The sequence below is a fragment of the Salmo trutta genome, chromosome 15 (genome assembly GCF_901001165.1).
Source record: "Salmo trutta chromosome 15, fSalTru1.1, whole genome shotgun sequence".
Lineage (NCBI taxonomy): Eukaryota > Metazoa > Chordata > Actinopteri > Salmoniformes > Salmonidae > Salmo > Salmo trutta.
In genome coordinates this window covers 10,746,846-10,761,468 of record NC_042971.1, presented here as the reverse complement: position 1 = coordinate 10,761,468, position 14,623 = coordinate 10,746,846, and positions in this window count along the sequence as shown.

Here is a 14,623-nt window from a genome sequence, read left to right as displayed (position 1 = left end):
GCATTAAGGAGAAGTGTATCTATAATTCTTTGAATAACTGTTGAATATTTTATCAACGTTTATGATGAGTATTTCTGTAAATTGATGTGCTCATTCACCGGAAGTTTTGGGAGGCAAAACATTTCTGAACATTACACGCCAATGTAAAATGTGGTTTTTGGATATAAATATGAACTTTATTGAGCAAAACATACATGTATTGTGTAACATGAAGTCCTATGAGTGCCATCTGATGAAGATCATCAAAGGTTAGTGATTCATTTTAGCTGTATTTCCGGTTTTTGTGACGCCTCTCCTTGCTTGGAAAATGGCTGTGTGGTTTTTCTTGTCTCGGCGCTGTCCTAACATAATCTAATGTTATGCTTTCGCCGTAAAGCCTTTTTGAAATCGGACAATGTGGTTGGATTAACGAGAAGTGTATCTTTAAAATGGGATATGTTTGAGAAATTTGAATTATGAGATTCTAGCGTCCCACATACCCCAGAGAGGTTAACTTAGTGATGAGCTTTGTGGGCACTATGGTGTTGAACGCTGAGCTGTAGTCAATGAACAGCATTATCACATTTTGTCCAGGTGGAAAAGGGCAGTGTGGAGTGCAATTCAGATTGTGTCATCTGTGGATCTGTTGGGGCGGTATGGAATTCGAGTGGGTCTAGGGTTTCAGGCATGATGTTGTTGATGTGAGCCATGACCAGCCTTCAAAGCACTTCATGATTACCGAGTGCTACGGGGCGGTAATCATTTAGGCAGGTCACCTTCACTTTCTTGGGCACTCAGACTATGGTGGTCTGTTTGAAACATGTAGGTATTACAGACTCGATCAGGGAGAGGTTGAAAATGTCAGTGAAGACACTTGCCAGTTGGTCCGTGCATGCTTTGAGTATACGTCCTGGTAATCCGTCTGGCTCCACAGATTTGTGAATGTTGACCTGTTTAATGGTCTAGCTCACATCAGCTACGGAGAGCGTGATCACACAGTTGTCCGGAACAGCTGTTGCTCTCATGCATGCTTCAGTGTTGCTTGACTCAAAGTGAGCATGAAAGGCATTTATCTCATCTGGTAAGCTCGCGTCACTTGGTAGTTCATGGCTGGGTTTCCCTTTGTAGTCCATAATATTATTCAAGCCTTGCCACATCCGACGAGCGTCAGAGCCGGTGCAGTAGGATTCAGTCTTAGTCCTGTATTGACGCTTTGCCTGTTTGACGATTTGTCTGAGGGCATAGCGAGATTTCTCATAAGCATCCGGATTAGTGTCCCACTCCTTGAAAGGGGTAGCTCTAGCCTTTAGCTCGGTGTGGATGTTGCCTGTAATCCATGGCTTCTGGTTGGGATATGTATGTACGGTCACTGTAGGAACGACGTCGTCAATGCACTTATTGATGAAGCCAGTGACTGAGGTGGTATACTCCTCAATGCCATTGGATGAATCCCGGAACATATTCCAGTCTGTGCTAGCAAAACAGTCATGTACCGTAGCATCCGAGTCATCTGACCACGTCCGTATTGAGCAAGTCACTGGTACTTCTTGCTTTAGGTTTTAATTGTAAGCTTGATCCTGACTAGTCTCCCAGTCCCTGCCTCTGAAAAACATCCCCACAGCATGATGCTGCCACCACCATGCTTCACCGTAGGGATGGTGTCAGGTTTCCTCCAAACCTGACGCTTGGCATTCAGGCCAAAGAGTTAAATCTTGGTTTCATCAGACTAGAGAATCTTGTTAGGTTCCTTTTGGCAGACTCCAAGCGCGCTGCCATGTGCCTTTTACTGAGGAGTGGCTTCCGTCTGGCCATTCTACCACAAAGGCCTGTGGTAAATTCAATTGATTGGACTTGATTTGGAAAGGCACACACCTGTCTATATAAGGTCCCACAGTGCATGTCAGAGCTAAAACCAAGCCATGAGGTCATAGGAATTGTCTCTAGAGCTCCCAGACAGGATGGTGTCGAGGCACAGTTCTGGGGAAGGGTAACAAAACATTTCTGCAGCATTGAAGGTCCCCAAGAACACAGTGGCCTCCATAATTTTTAATTGGAACATTTTTGGAACTACCAAAACTCTTCCTAGAGCTGGCCGCCCAGCCAAACGAACTAGGTGACCAAGAACCCGATGGTCACTCTAACACAGCTCCAGAGTTCCTCTGTGGAGATGGGAGAACCTTCCAGAAGGACAACCATCTCTGCAGCACTCCACCAATCAGGCCTTTATGGTAGAGTGGCCAGATGGAAGCCACTCCTCAGTAAAAGGCACATCCAGATTGGAGTTTGCTAAAGGGCACCTAAAGGACTCTCAGACCATGAGAAACAAGATTCGCTGGTCTGATGACACCTAGATTGAACTCTTTGGCCTGAATTCCAAGCGTCACATCTGGAGGAAACTAGGCACCGCTCATCACCTGGCCAATAACATCTTTACGCTGAAGCATGGTGGTGGCTGTGGGGATGTTTTTCAGCTGCAGGGACTGGGAGACTAGTCAGGATCGAGGGAAAAATGAACAGAGCAAAGTACAGAGATATCCTTGATGAAAACCTGCTCCAGAGTGCTCAGGACCTCAGACTGGGCGAAGGTTTACATTCCAACAGGACAATGAGCCTAAGCACACAGCCAATAGAATGCAGGAGTGGCTTCGGGACAAGTCTCTAAATGGCCTTGAGTGGCCCAGCCAGAGCCAGGACTTGAACCCGATCGAACGTCTCTGGAGAGACCTGAAATAGCTGACCAGTGACGCTCCCCATCCAACCTGACAGGTGTGCTAAGCTTGTAGCGTATTACACAAGAAGACTCAAGGCTGTAATCGCTGCCAAAAGTGCTTCAACAAAGTACTGAGTAAAGGTCTGAATACTTACGTAAATGTGATATTTCAGTAAAAAAAATTATACATTTGCAAAAATTTCTCAAAACCTGTTTTTGCTTTGTCATTATAGAGAATTGTGTGTAGATTGATGATGAAAAAAATGAATTTAATACATTTTAGAATAAAGTTGTAACGTAACAACATTTGGAAAAAGACAAGGGGTGTGAATACTTTCCGAATGCTCTCCATATATACACTATATGGCCGAAAGTATGCTGACACCCCCTCAAATTAGTAGATTGGGATATTTCAGTCACACCCGTTGCAGACAAGTGTATAAAATTGAGCACACAGCCATGCAATCTCCATAGACAAACACTGGCAGTAGAATGAATGGCCTTCCTGAAAAGCTCAGTGACTTTCAACTTGGCACTGTCATAGGATGCCACCTTTCCAACAAGTTAGTTTGTCAAATTTCTGCCCTGCTAGCGCTGCCCCAGTCAAGGGCTTTTACTGTGAAGAGGAAACGTCTAAGAGCAACAACGACTCAACGGCGAAGTGGTAGGCCACACAAGCTCACAGAACAGTACTGGTGAGTGCTGAATCACGTAGCGCGTAAAAATCGTCTGTCCTCAGTTGCAATACTCACTACTGAGTTCTAAATTGCCTCTGGAAGTAATGTCAACACAATAAATGTTCGTCGGGAGATTCATGAAATGGGTTTCCATGGCCGAGCAGCCGCACACAAGCCTAAGATCACCATGCGCAATGCCAAGTGTCGGCTTGAGTTGTGTAAAGCTCGCCGCCATTGGACTCTGGAGCAGTAGAAACGCATTCTGTGGAGTGATGAATCACGCTTCACCATCTGGCAGTCCAACTGACGCTAGGAGAAGGTTACCTTCCCTAAATGCATAGTGCCAACTGTAAAGTTTGGTGGAATAGGAATAATGGTCTGGGGCTGCTTTTCATTGTTTGGGCTAGGCCACTTAGTTCCAGTGAAGAGAAATCTTAACGCTACAGCTTACAATGACACAAAGCGAGGTCCATACAGAAATGGTTTGTCGAGATCGGTGTGGAAGAACATGACTGGCCTGCACAGAGCCCTGACCTCAACCCCATCAAACACCTTTGGGATGAATTGTAACGCCGACTACGAGCCAGGCCTAATCGTCAAAATCAGTGCCCGACCTCACTAATGCTCTTGTGGCTGAATGGAAGAAAGTCCACGCAGCAATTTTCCAACATCTAGTGGAAAGGCTTCCCCAGAAGAGTGGAGTCTGTTATAGCAGTAAAGGGTGGCCCAACTCCATATTAATGCCCATGATTTTGGAATGAGATGTTCGACGAGCAGGTATCAACATTCTTTTGGTCATACACTGAACAAAAATATTAACACAACATGTAAAGTTTTGGTCCCATGTTTCATGAGCTGAAATAAAAGATCCCAGGAATGTTCCATACACACAAAAAGCTTATTTCTCTCAAATTGTGAGCACACATTTTTTACATCCTGTTAGTGAGGATTTTTCCTTTGCCAAGATAATCCATCCACCTGACAGGTGTGGCATATCAAGAAACTTATTAAACAGCATGATCATTACACAGGTGCACCTTGTGCTGGGGACAATAAAAGGCCACTGTAAAATGTGCAGTTTTGTCACACAACACAATGCCACAGATGTCTCATGTTTTGATAGAGTGAGCAATTGACATGCTGACTGCAGGAATTTCCACCAGAGCTGTTGCCGGAGAAAGTAATGTTAATTTCTCTACCATAAGCCGCCTCCGTCAATGCTGGGAGAGTAAGACAATCAAATCAGGAGCACCAAGAGCAAGCCCGCGCCAATTATATCAGTGATAAACTCAGTGCTCCACCCCCCCTCACCCCCTCCCCCACTCCCATACCTCAAAGAGCCAGGCATGCAAATGAAAATTAACATACATCTAGATGCCAGTTCACTCGCCCCTAGCGCTGCCTCATTTTGCATTCATCTAATTAAACTTAAAACTTAACAGACACCCCCCCGTTTGGCCTACTAAGTAGCCACGGGCTGTCTGTAGAACTGCATGAACAATCACTACTCTTGGCCATGTCCTGCTACCACATCACAAGCCACACATTAAATTCCTTTCTGAGAAGCCAAAGTCAAGTATCTAGTAGTGAATTGAATAACGTTAAGTTAGATGTACTACATTTTCAGCTCCATAGTTCTGAATAATCTGCCGCAATTAAAAAAAGTTTCTATATAACAATAATGTACCATACACTGTTTTTCCACAACAGTAAACATAGTTTAATTAAGCATAATGTGAGGATATATTAGTATAGTCATTCAATCTTTGATTGTATTTAAGGCAGCAGCCTTCATTGTATAATAACAGATCCTTGATTTTGCACTAGAGCTAATAGGTGGATTCAGATTTGGTTATATCCATGAAGGGAACAAGGGAACTGGTTTTAATCAAACACTCTCCTTTGAGTAAAGAAGAAAATAGTGTCACTTCATGGTATCATCATTTATTCCCTCATTTATCATTTATTCCATTCATATCCATCATTCATCTTTTCATGTTAATTGATTCTCGTGCGGGACCGCAGACTATTAAAAAGAACAGTAACACCAAGGTTTAGAGGCTTAATCTCTGACCGCTTCTCCTACTCTATTTTCACTGAACAAGTATTAGATTCCTCTCACCGCCACAAGTAAGACTGTATCACAATGTAGACGGTTCTGTTATGAATGGTCATACATCCAGTATAGCACTGAATGTCTTAATATGGCACCTGTCCTTCAGTCAACCTCAGACCAATGTAGCTATCTTGGTCATTATGAGCTTTAGGCTAACACAGAGAGACATAGGAACCATGTGACTCATCAGCTTTCCCATTCCTTCCACATGTTTTCTGTTTGAGGGGAGCCTCAGCCTTCCCACAGTAGCATAGCTCCCAGCATCTTTGTCACATCACGTTGCCACTGAACCCCCCAACTCCTTCCCAAGAGTGATTAATCTTCTAACACTAATTAGATACTTGCTAATTAGCATCTGACATATGAGGGGAGGAAGGGAAACATTTGCATGACGATACGGTTGGCTGTACCAGCCCAGACCCTGCCAAAGTGCTGTCACAGCTCCGACAGTGGAAAGATTTGGAGCTCTGGAACAGTAAATCCCAATCAGAACTCTGATACAAAGCCTGTTAGCTACATCTTCTCTGTGATGGGAAGTCATTATACAGTGCATGAACACAGAACAAGAAGTCTTATGTTTAATTTATCCCTTTGTATTCATAAAAAGTATACATGTAAGAAACGTTAAACAGATACAGCTACTGCACACAAAATACATGGTGTGTAGCAGAAATAACATGAGACATCAAATCAAATTTTATTGGTCACATACACATGGTTAGCAGATGTTATTGCGAGTGTAGCGAAATGCTTGTTCTTCTAGTTCCGACAGTGCAGCATTATCAACAAGTAATTTAACAATTCCACAACTACCTAATACACACAAATCTAAGAAAAGGGATGGAATAAGAATATGTACATATAAATATATGGATGAGCAATGACCGAGCGGAATAGGCAAGATGCAATAGATGGTATAAATTACCATCTATTGTACATATAGGATGAGTAATGCAAGATATGTAAACATCAGTAACTAGTGATCCATTTGTTAGAGTGGCCAATGATTTCAAGTCTGTATGTAGGCAGCAGCCTCTCTGTGTTAGCGATGACTGTTAAACAATCTGATGGCCTTGAGATAGAAGCTGTTTTTCAGTCTGTCGGTCCCAGCTTTGATGCACCTGTACTGACCTCGCATTCTGGATGGTAGCAGGGTGAACAGGCAGTGGATCGGGTGGTTGTTGTCCTTGATGATCTTTTTGGCCTTCCTGTGACATCGGGTGCTGTAGGTGTCCCGGAGGGAAGGTAGTTTTCCCCCGGGGAATGCGTTGTACAGACCGCACCACCCTCTGGAGAGCCCTGCGGTTGTGGGCGGTGCAGTTGCCAAACCAGGCGGTGATACAGCCCGGCAGGATGCTCTCAATTGTGCATGTGTAAAGGTTTGTGAGGGTTTTAGTTGACAAGCCATATTTCTTCAGCCTCCTGTGTGTGTGGACCATTTCAGTTTGTCTGTGATGTGTACGCAGAGGAATTCAAAACTTTACACCTTCTCCACTGCTGTCCTGTCAATGTGGATAGGGAGATGCTCCCACTGCTGTTTCCTGAAGTCCACGATCATCTCCTTTGTTTTGTTGACGTTGAGTGAGAGGTTGTTTTCCTGACACCACACTCCAAGTGCCCTCACCTCCTACCTATAGGCTGTCTCGTCGTTGTTGGTAATCAAGCCTACAACTGTTGTGTCGTCTGCAAACTTGATGATCAAGTTGGAGGCGTGCATGGTCACGCAGTCATGGGTGAGCAGAGAGTACAGGAGGGGGCTGAGCACTCACCCTTGTGGGGCCCCAGTGTTGAGGATCAGCAAAGTGGAGATGTTGTTTCCTACCTTCACCACCTGGGGGTGGCCCGTCAGGAAGTCCAGGACTAATCGCACAGGGTGTGGGTTGAGACCCAGGGCCTCAAGCTTAATAATGAGCTTGGAGGGTACTATGGTGTTGAATGCTGAGCTGTAGTCAATGAACAGCATTCTATTCATTGAGGGGTTTTGGGGAATTTATGAATGTTATAGTGCATAAAGTGTATAATCTACAGCATAAAGTGTATAATCTACAGCATAAATTGTATAATCTAACCCCTCTCCCCCTTTTGAAGGCCTTCGGATCAATCCCCCCCAACCCATATATATATACCTATATATGTACCTTCAGGCGTTTGGAAATTGCTCCCAAGGATGAACCAGACTTGTGGAGGTCTACGATTGTTTTGAAGGTGGGCCTTGAAATATATCCACAGGTACACCTCCAATTGACTCAAATGATGTCAATTAGCCTATCAGAAGCTTCTAAAGCCATGACATCATTTTCTGGAATTTTCCAAGCTGTTTAACTTAGTGTATGTAAACTTTTGACCTACTGCAATTGTGATACAGTGAATTATAAGTGAAATAATCTGTCTGTAAACAATTGTTGGAAAAATTACTTGTGTCATGCACAAAGTAGTCCTAACCGATTTGCCAAAACTATAGTTTATTAACAAGAAATTTGTGGAGTGGTTGAAAAATTAGTTTTAATGACTCCAACCTAAGTGTATGTAAACTTCCGACTTCAACTGTATATATAGTTTTATTTTTTGGGGAAATTGATCCGAGCAGTTTCAACTTCCTGATGCGAGTTAGAATAGTAAAATACACACAAAGTGCAATTTCAAAATTTGGTTGTGCGTCAGTAGTTTTTCTCTTGATATGTCAGTCACTGATAGTCAGTCAATTAGCCCATGTCAGCTAACATTTTTTAGATTGCGCAGTTAGTTTACCGCCCAGCTATCTAAACTTGCTATCATCGTCGAATTGGGGGGTGTATGGATGTGGGTACGCAGACCCGTGAGCAACTGTGGCCCCTCATGATGAGTTCAGATTTTTAGTGGCCTGCACCCCATCAAAGTTTCTCATCCCTGATCTACAGTATTCCATAAAGTAACTTCAGCTCATGTTTGCTCTCACCAGGGGCGTAGGAGTGACTTTGACATTGGGAGGGGACACATTTTGCTATGGAGGTTAGGATTTTTGGGGAAAAATTTGAGTATACCCACTTCTCCAGGCACCTCTACACCACTGGCTAATAGCCAGGAGAAAGTTGCTCAGGTTCGTTCTAACATATCAAAGTTTATTCACATAAACGTTTTACTTAAACTTACTTTGTTGTTGCCAACAACAATTACTTTACCCAGTGCGGTGAGTAATGACGGTGGTACTGCACAGTGCTTTTTCCTCACTCACACACTGCCACACACCTTGTAACAACCGAGAGTGAGAACGAAGCAGTCAGTGGGGGAAGTGACTAACGTTCCAGCAGCGGGGTCTTTTCAAAATATAAGTCCCTTAATAAATCAGGTGACTTGTTTTTTTGTTATTGGGGGTAGGGAACAACAACATTTTACCTGCTTCTGACATTGAGGGGGGCATGTAGCCCCTGTCCCCTCCCCCTTACTCTCGATGACAATGATAGGATCACTCTAATTTGTTTTACATTACAACAAGCAGGAAATTAATATGATTGCATTTTAGTAGCCCGAACCCTAAATTCTTGCTCAGATATGATTAAGACAATCATTATTCACACTAATTTAAATATGGCCACAAGGTCTTATCTTTATTTCAAATTGACAAATGTCCTTGTCTCCACCCCCCTCCAGGTGTTGCCCATCTTCCCCATTATCCTCAGTGTATTTATACCTGTGTTCTCTGTTTGTCTGTTGCCAGTTAGTTTTTTTGGGCAAGCCTACCAGTGTTTTTCCCCTTGCTCTTGTCTTTTTCTAGTTTCTGTTTTCTAGTTTTCCCAGTTTTGACCATTTTGCCTGCCCTAACCCTGAGCCTGCCTGCCGTTCTGTAGCTTGTCACACCACCCTGGATTACTGACCTCTGCCTGCCCTCGACCTGTCATTTTGCCTGCCCCCTGTTCTAGTAATAAACTTTTTTACTTCGACACTGTCTGCATCTGGGTCTTCTCCTGAAACATGATAGTCCTATTGCAATATTTCCAAGTCTCTGGTTATTTCTGTCAGATAAGGACCCACCGCAACATTCTACAACCTCTTATTGGAATTGTAGCAAAGAAAATCGGTGACAGACTTTACCTGTGGTATTGACAAAGGCATTGGCAATACTGTGGTATTGATTAGCTACCAGTAATATTCCACTGAAAAGCAATTATCGCTTCAGGGTCAGGGTTAGTGTCAATAATGCAATAATAAATACATTACAAAGAGATGAATTACCTGCCTGCAAAAGAGCAAGAAACAAACACGTCATTATCTTCCCTCACATCTATTCAAACTGCAATCAAAAGCAAGCCATTGAATATGGAAGAGCTTACTTCATGGAACAGATTGGTTTAGCTACACCTTCAAAGGAAAATGGGTGCATGGTAGCGTCAAAGTGCCCTGTGGCAGAGAGAGACAGAATGAAAGAGAAGTGGCTAGAGGGAATGGAGTGCGAGAGAGGGAGAGGAAAGGGACTTCTAAGGATGGATGACATGCCATCTGCAAACTCCTAACAAGAGGGCCAGTGTGACAAGCTGTTCGTCACACAACTCTGGAGATTTAGCATGGTGAACATGTGCCCATATCACAAGCCCATACTGAACTGCAAATTATATTCATCTCATCATTCAAATGTGTCTCCTCCAATGTACCCATTGGAGGAGACACATTTGAATGATGAGATGAATATAATCTACATTAGGAATGGACTGTACTACATTAGGAATGGACTGTTGACCAACTACCACAGAAGACTAAAAAGCTGCTTTAAAGCAATATGGCTGTAACATTTCAGGACCAGGATCAAACCCCTGAAATCACACAATATACATGGGCTTTTAAGTCACATTTCACTCACAGTGATGACTCTGTTACACTGTTATGCATATTGATGAAATGAGTTAAGAATATGGCAGCACTGAGAATGTGGCAGCTATTCCAGTGACAGCTATTCAGTGATAACATTTCCTGTTAGTTACAAGGAAACGTTGGTGTTGCATGTGGGTTTTGCTTGCGCTGTAGCGGTGCGTGGGTAAAATCACTGGGGAAGCCAAGTCAGGGAAAAATAGCCATATTACAACCTACACTACCGGTCAAAAGTTTTAGAACACATACTCATTCAAGGGTTTTTCTTTATTTGTACTATTTTCTACACTTCCTCCTCCATGCTTTACGGTGGGAAATACGCAGGCGGAGCTCATCCGTTCACCCACACTGTGTCTCACAAAGACACAGCGGTTGGAACCAAAAATCTCAAATTTGGACTCCAGACCAAAGGATAAATTTCCACTGGTCTAATGTCCATTGTTTCTTGGGCCAAGCAAGTCTCTTATTCTTATTGGTGTCCTTTAGTAGTGGTTTCTTTGCAGCAATTCAACCATGAATGCCTGATTCACTCAGTCTCCTCTGAACAGTTGATGTTGAGATGTGTCTGTTACTTGAACTCTGTGAAGCATTCATTTTGGCTGCAATTTCTGAGGCTGGTAACTCTAATGAACTTATCCTCTGCAGCAGAGTTAACTCTGGGTCTATTCCTGTGGCGGTCCTCATGAGAGCCAGTTTCATCATTGCACTTGATGGTTTTTGTGACTGCACTTGAACAAACTTTCAAAGTTCTTGAAATTTTCCATATTGACTGACCATGTCTTAAAGTAATGATGGACTGTCATTTCTTTTTGCTTATTTTAGCTGCTCTTGCCATAATATGGACTTGTTATTTTACCAAATAAGGCTAACTTCTGTATACCCCCTACCTTGTCACAAACACAACACAACTGATCAAACGCATTAAGGAAAGAAATTCCACAAATGTACTTTTAAGAAGGCACACCTTTTCATTGAAATGCATTCCAGGTGACTACCTCATGAAGCTGGTTGAGAGAATGCCAAGAGTTTGCAAAGCTGTCATCAATGCAAAGGGTTGCTATTTGAAGAATTTGTTTAACACTTTTTTCGGCTACTACATGAATTCATTATTTCATAGTGTTGATGTGTTCACTATTATTCTACAATACAGAAAATAGTAAAAATAAAGAAACACCCTTGAATGAGTAGCTGTTCTAAAACTTTTGACCGGTACTGTATGTGTTGTGATAATTGAGTTGTTTGCTCTTCAGTTTATATGCCTCGTATCTTCCTAAGACTGAGACAATAAGACACAGTGGCAGAATAAATTCAACCACACCTGTGTTTCATCACAAAACTGGAGAGCAACATCTGTCCAGTGACATCGACAAAGCATATTGCATGTAACAAACAGGTACATGACCTACAGAATGGTCTACAAGTTAATGTTTCTGACATTTTCGGTCTACTAAACAACTATTGATTTAGAACCACGGAGAGTTAGGCTACCACAAGTCGCAAAGAAAACAGAAGCTGCCTCCACTATTCCAATGAAATAAAAATTGTATTTGTCACATGCGCTGAATACAACACATGTAGACCTTACAGTGAAATACTTACTTACAAGCCCTTAACCAGCAACGAAGTTAATAAGAAAAAATACACCGAAGAAGAAATACTAAAATATAAAGAAAAGTGTAAAGAAAGTATTTACTAAAGTAAAAAAAAAAGAGAGTAGCAGCAGCGTAAAAATGGGGGTGGGGGTGGGGGCAGTGAAAATAGTCCAGGTAGACATTTGATTAGCTGTTCAGGAGTCTTATGGCTTGGGGATAGAAGCTGTTAAGAAGCCTTTTGGACATAGACTTGGCGCTCCGGTACCGCTTGCCGTGCGGTAGCAGAGAGAACATGTCTAGGGTGGCTGGAGTTTTTTGAGCCTTCTTCTGACACCACCTGGTATAGAGGTCCTGGATGGCAGGAAGCTTGGCCCCAGTAATGTACTGGGCCGTATGCACTACCCTCTGTAGTGCCTTGTGGTCGGAGGCCGAGCAGTTGCCATACCAGGCAGTGATGCAACCAGTCAGGAGGCTCTCGATGGTACGGCTGTAGAACCTTTTGAGGATCTGAGGACCCATGCCAAATCTCCTGAGGGGGAATAGGCGTTGTCATGCCCTCTTCACGACTGCCTTGGTGTTTTTGGACCATGATAGTTTGTTGGTGATGTGGACACCAAGGAACTTGAAACTCTCAACCTGCTCCAATACAGCGCAATGGGTGAGAATGGGGGCGTGCTCGGTCCTCCTTTTCCTGTAGTTCACAATCATCTCTTTTGTCTTGATCACGTTGAGGGAAAGGTTGTTATCCTCCTCCCTATAGGCTGTATCATCGTTGTCGGTGATCAGGCACACTGTTGTGTTGTCAGCAAACTTAATGATGGTGTTGGAGTTGTGCTTGGCCATGCAGTCATGAGTGAACAGGGAGTACAGGAGGGGACTGAGCACACACCCCTGAGGGGCCTCCGTGTTGAGGATTAGCGTGGCAGATGTGTTGTTAACTACCCTTACCACCTGGGGGTGGCCCATCAGGAAGTCCAGGATCCAGTTGCAGAGGGAGGTGTTTAGTCCCAGGGTCCTTAGCTTAGTGACGAGCTTTGAGGGCACTATGGTGTTGAACATTGAGCTGTAGTCAATGAATAGCATTCTCACGCAGGTGTTCCTTTTGTCCAGGTGGGAAAGGGCAGTGTTGAGTGCAATAGATCATCTTTGGATCTGTTGGGGCAGTATGCAAATTGGAGTGGGTCTAGGGTTTCTGGGATAATGGTGTTGATGTGAGCCAGGACCAGCCTTCAAAGCACTTCATGGCTTCAGACATGAGTGCTACGGGTTGGTAGTCATTTAGGCAGGATACCTTGGTGTTCTTGGGCACAGGGACTATGGTGGTCTGCATGAAACATGTTGGTATTACAGACTTGGTCAGGGACAGGTTGAAAATGTCAGTGAAGACACTTGCCAGTTGGTCAGCTCATGCTCGGAGTACACGTCCTGGTAATCCGTCTGGCCCTGCGGCCTTGTGAACATTGACCTGTTTAAAGGTCTTACTCACATCGTGATCACACAGTCGTCCAGAGCAGCTGATGCTCTCATACATTCTTCAGTGTTACTTGCCTAGAAGCCAGCATAGAAGTTATTTCGCTCGTCTGGTAGGCTCGTGTCACTGGGCAGCTTGCGGCTGTGCTTCCCTTTGTAGTCTGTAATAGTTTGCAAGCCCTGCCACATCCGATGAGCGTCGAAGCTGGTGTAGTACGATTCAATCTTAGTCGTGTATTGACTCTTTGCCTGTTTTAAGGTTTGTCGGAGGGCATAGCTGGATTTCTTATAAGCGTCTGGGTTAGAGTCTCGCTCCTTGTAAGCGGCAACTCTACCCTTTAGCTCAGTGCCGATGTTGCCTGTAATCCATGGCTTCTGGTTGGGGTATGTACGTATGGTCACTGTGGGGACAACGTCGTTGATGCATTTCCTGATGAAGCCAGTGACTGTTGTGGTGTATTCCTCAATGCCATCGGAAGAATTCCAGAACATATTCCAGTCTGTGCTAGCAAAACAGTCCTGTAGCTTAACATCTGCTTCATCTGACCACTTCCTTACTGAGCGAGTCAATGGTACTTCCTGCTTTAGTTTTTGCTTGTAAGCAGGAATCAGGAGGATAGAGTTGTGGTCAGATTTGCTAAATGGAGGGTGAGGGAGAGCTTTGCACACGTCTCTGTGTGTGGAGTGAAGGTGGTCTAGAGTTTTTTCCTCTCTGGTTGCACATTTAACATGCTGATAGAAATGAGGTATAACGGATTTAAGTTTCCCTGCATCAAAGTCCCCAGCCACTAGGAGCACCGCCTCTGGATGAACTATTTCTTGTTTGCTGATGGCCTTATACAGCTCGTTGAGTGCCGTCTTAGTGCCAGTATCGGTTTATGGTGGTAAATAGACAGCTATGAAAAATATAGATGAAAACTCCCTTAGTAAATAGTTTTGTCTATAGCTTATCATGAGATACTCTAGGTGAGCAAAACCTCGAGACTTCCTTAATATTAGATTTCGTTCACCAGCTGTTATTTACAAATAGACACAGACCGCCATCCCTTATCTTACCAGAGGCAGCTGTTCTGTCTTGCCGATAGACCTAAAACTATGCCAGCTGTATGTTATCCATGTCGTCGTTCAGCCACGACTCTGTGAAACATAATATATTACAGTTTTTAATGTCCCGTTGGTAGGATAGTCTTGATCGGAGTTCATCCATTTTGTTATCCAATGATTGCATGTTGCCTAATAG